The sequence below is a fragment of the Cyprinus carpio genome, chromosome A24, assembly GCF_018340385.1.
Source record: "Cyprinus carpio isolate SPL01 chromosome A24, ASM1834038v1, whole genome shotgun sequence".
In the NCBI taxonomy this organism is placed as follows: Eukaryota; Metazoa; Chordata; class Actinopteri; order Cypriniformes; family Cyprinidae; genus Cyprinus; species Cyprinus carpio.
The window spans coordinates 8,588,781-8,593,788 of NC_056595.1; the positions used below are offsets into that span (position 1 = coordinate 8,588,781).

Sequence of the window (5,008 nt, forward strand, 5' to 3'; positions counted from 1 at the left end):
ATGCCTGCTGTGAATCTTGCCATCTCAACACACGAAAGATAAGAGTATGTGGCCGCTTGGAGTCACGTGTCACGTAGCTTTTCAACTTCTGCTTTTAGCTCTTTTACAGAACTGTTGGTTGCTAGTATGTCCATATGTAGGTCACCCAATACCGGGGTCAGTACAGAGTCTATCGCATCTCTTACTGTCGAGGCCATAACCGAATCCAAAGTACTTTGCTGCTCTTTAATTGCTAGCTTGATACCGATAGCAATGGAACTGTTGAGATCCTCTTTAGTGATGGTGGAATCTTTGTATTTTTTCTTTATTGGCGATTGCTCAATTACTCTTTTCCGATTGTCCTTGACTGTTGAAGTACTCATGATGGAATAGATAGAGAGTGGTTCGAAATTTACTATCAGGATTGTAGAATATTTGACAGTGAGCAGAGCGAAGGAGCACGCGTGCACCACCATCGAAGGGTCACATGATCTCCTTATTTCCCTCTTTCCTGTCCAAACTAATCTTAATGCAACTGGAGGGCTGGCAATTTTAGAGCATATATTATACTTCTTAACTGCTTATAAAAATTAGAACCTTTTTTTTTTCTTCATTTTCTCAAGAAAAAAAGCAGTGGTGCTTGCCTGTAGAAAACTCACCAGCATAATGTAGGATATGGGAGGTTGCCAGAGCACTGGTGGTTGCTAAGGTACCCTGTGTGGTTTTTAGCATAAATTGGTTCTATTAACAACAATGTAAATGGGAACACAGATACATTAACAAAACAAATCATTTAAATGCACTGCAATCACTTTGGATAAAATAATCTGCCAAATATGTAAAGGTAAATATTTGCCTGGGCACTGCTATGCAGCTGCTAATGTGTTCTGGTAAGTTGGTTATGTGTTCTGAACGTGTCTTTTTTTTTTTTTTCCTCCCTATGCAGTTTCCAAAGTGTTGTAGGTGGCTGCCAGGACATTCCTAAATTCCTTACTATCTCAGAATTCTGAGTGGTTTTCAGTGGCTTACTTTGCATTTGTTAATTTTCTTCTGAGTGGTTTTAGAGAGATTGTTTGTAATTGCTAAGGTGTTCTGGGTGGTTGCTAGGCCATTGAAGAGTCCTTCTTGTGTCTAGATTTCTAAATAAGGTTCAGAGACCACCTTCATCTAAATGCTTATTAAAGTAAATGCATGACTCTCCTCAAGTCACACAATTTAAGATGTAATATGGCTAAAGCAAAAAAAAGTTTAATGCTTCAAGTTGTTTGAAAATGTGGGAGCTTATGACCAAAGTATTGAAACACCATCAAAAGAATGAGGCATATACATGCTGTCTAAATCATTTATAAACAAAATAAGCCAACAAAGATGGCATCATTTAAAGACAATAGGCAGACAACACAACAAAGGAGCCCAAGTGACGTAATATGCAAACAATGCCTAACTTGCTTCATTTGTTTCAATGTGACTATGAAGATCTTCAGTACAGTGTTCAGTACACAAACACATGCCACGTGTTTTGAAAGCTTTAATCTCTATGTGTTCCGTTTCCAGACTCATATGCTATTTCCCAAACAACTGGCAAACGATGAACGCACTAGAAAAAAAATCAATAAACTAATGGAGACACACACAAGTGAATGAGCCCTTTTAGTGATCTCGCTATGACCCCATCCCGCTTATGTTGATTGCTCATGGTTCAACACAACAATGTGAGCTGGCTTCTGGGTGAGAGTTTTGATTAGAGGAAATATATACCATTTGCTAACGCAGCTATGGATGATGATGATGATAGCATTCAGTGAGAATTGTCAATCATGTATAAAGCTGAGCGTTTTATGTTAGTGAGCTTCGTTTACAGTGAAAACAATTTGGCCTAAATGGCACGTATTGTGCTGCACAAATTGGACATGCTTTAGTTTGAATGGGGAAGGTTCATTTTCCCTGCATGAATGCCCCACCAGATTCTAACAGGCAGCTGCCAAGAAATCACTGGCATTTCTTCCTGTTTGGGGTGAGGTGGGTGCAGAAGTCCTACCTGCCAGAGAAGCAGATGAGCGTGTGGAGGTGTCCGGGTGGGGAGGAAGCCTCTGGCTGGAACTTACTTGAGGGTGAGAAGGGATCTGAAGGGTGAAGCTACACTCAGGCACCCTGGTGCTGCCTCGCGGGAGTCTTTTCACCTGCACAGAGGGATGTCTGCTGATTGACAAAGACTGATTATGAAAGGCTTTATGAGATAGATGGTAAATAGTTGCTGTACAGCAGTGGCTCTTGTTTGGTTTTGCTTCAGGAACCAGATAATTCAGGAATTCAGATTTAATGTAGTTTGGTTGGACAACAACAAAAATTATATGGGAAACATTTTTCCTCCATTTTAAATACTGATAAGCTCATTTCCTTTTCTATCGCTCCTCTGCACAGATATGCTTACTTGCATTTTATTTTTGAATTTGCTGTTGTTGTTTCTCTCTGCTCTCTGGGATCCATCCAGAACAAACCTGTTATTTTTAGGTCAGAATGCTCTCCTCTGCTCTTAATTTTTTATTTTTTTTTGACAAGTTGATTACTTTAATTAGTACAAAAATTACAGACTGCTTCATTCTCATTTGGGCGGTATATCTGCATATTTATCTGGAATGGATTTTTAAAATGTGTCACACTGTGATAAACGTATTTTCAAAGTAGCCAAAATATTTTCAATATCGACTGGTTGTGTGTATATTTTTATGGACTTTTTGTGGAGTGCAGATTCCATAAGATCCTATTAATTGGTTACACTCACTAACAATATTTTTTGATTATATGAATGCATTAGATTGAGAAAAGCTTTTGCTCTGCTTTTTAATTTCATTAAGCTGTTGAGTAACAGGATCAATACCTCCCCTCAAATGTATCTGGATCTGTTTAGTAAAGATGTGGTTTGTTTACAATCTGGCTCCAATTTTCTTTTCAATTTTCAGTTAGGGTAACTACAGTGGTTTATTAACTTAAAGCAACTGAAACAAAGTGAATACTATTTATTTATTTATTTATTTATTTATTTATTTATTTGTTTGTTTGTTTGTTTGTTTGTCGTTGATGATGTTGTATGAATCATTAGACTGTTGTGTGGCTTAAGAAAGGTAAACATTCAGTAAATTAAAGATTTACCTGGAAGTAGAGGTAGCCATAGCCAGTTGTATTTATTTGCACAATCTTGCAGAACTAGTTGAGTGAGGGGTTCGGTCTGCCACGCAAGAGAGGGGTCTTGAACGTGCCACTGAGAGTTGGTGGGAGCAAACACAGATGGGAAATGCACCCCAGCCCACCACAGAGCTCACATGACAGCGATCACCAAAGGCCTACAATCATTAAATAAACATGTTATATTTATATTACGTAAAAAAAAGAAAACAATCTAATTTTATTTACTTTTTACATAAATTGTAGTTGAATCGATTCAATCGTAAATGGAGTACAATCAACCCTGTTAACAAAGCTATTAAGAAGGCCAAAATTTTTATTTAATTTAGTTTGGTCCCAAACTAACCCCTAACAATAGATTATGTTCAATAAATTTTGCAACTCTGTTACCTTTAATCCTGCAAAACATTTAAACTAGTGTTTAATTAATGTTTAATGTTTATGTGTATTTTTATTATCATTTAATTATTGCTAGAATATAATGAAATCAGCATTAAAAATTAATTCAGGGAAGACATGTTAGGTAACAAGTAAAAAAAAAAAAAACCAAGAAACTCATACAAATCAAATTTAAAACCACATATACATATACATATATATATACATATATATATATATATATATATATATATATATATATATATATATATATATATATACATATATACATATATGGTTTTATATTTGATTTGTATGATTTTTTTTTTTTTTTTTTTTTACTTGTTACCTAACATGTCTTCCCTGAATTAATTTTTAATGCTGATTTGTGTGATTTCATTATATTTGCATGTTGACTGACTTATGTGGACATAACTTTTTTTAAGGTTAAGCACATTTCATTGATGTTTTGCTGGAAAAAAAAACAAACAAACAAAAAAAAACAAAGAAAAAACAAATAAATAAATTACTGTGGAGTAAGTTATATATTATTGTAATAGACTAAAGCATCCACTAATTTTCACTGTGGCACACAAAACACAGAGCAATTTCAGGTGGCAATGTTAAGAGAGTAAGTCCTCTCTGACAATATGGATATTTTGTATCTACAGTAATTTCCCCAATTTCCTCTCTCTAGCTAAAGATGTAAGGGTGTTTAATACAATCTAAAGTTTGAACCTAGATGATGAAACATCAGAATGTCATTATGGTTGTTTCAGGAAGCCATCTCAGCAGGACCGCCAGCATGTGACATTCCCAACAGGACAGCTGTGACATCACTAGAACATATGTATCCTGGCACATTTAAGGGAAAATGTGGTATATCAGAAGAATGTGGCATGAGGAATACCAGCATTTAACACCCAGAAATTCTTATTTACCAATCAAGTAAAAGACAGACCTTTAAAAAATTAACTGACAGGAAGAAGCACTTGACTTTATCAATCACTCCCAGAATATTCCATACTACATTAGGAGTAATGGAAAATGGAGAAGACTTGTTTCATCAAATTTATCAAGGTTGTTTTTTTATGCCATAATCTCCTGCGTTATACATATTGAAAATATTTCAGAAGCTTAATTCACTGAAAAACGAGCAAGAACACTGCTTGACTGTATTAATTGGCAAGGAAAAATAGTTTAAAAAAGGAGGGAGTGAAAACACAAATGACTGAAACATTGTGTTTTAGGCCAATGTCAGTTCTCAGGTGGCACTGCTACATGCTGGGAATCTATTAAAGCATTACAGAGATCACATTTCCTTCAAAACAGGCCTGTGCTTACTGAGCAAACTCCACAAGTGGAGGAGGGAAAAAGAGAGAATGCAAACATGTGAAGGCATGTATTGAAATAAATAGTTTTTTGTTGTTGTTGTTGTTGTTTTCCTTTTCTTTTTTTTTCTTTCTCT

At 35.5% G+C, this 5,008-nt stretch overlaps 1 long non-coding RNA gene across 1 annotated transcript; it reads right to left on the bottom strand.

The window, feature by feature from the left end:
• Positions 1-913: 913 nt before the first annotated feature.
• LOC122135497 lies at positions 914-3,350 on the bottom strand. The gene is made up of 2 exons (XR_006153541.1): positions 3,130-3,350; positions 914-2,159 (listed from the first exon to the last, which is right to left on the bottom strand). It is a non-coding gene; the product is annotated as an uncharacterized LOC122135497 (long non-coding RNA).
• Between the last annotated feature and the right edge of the window lie 1,658 nt (positions 3,351-5,008).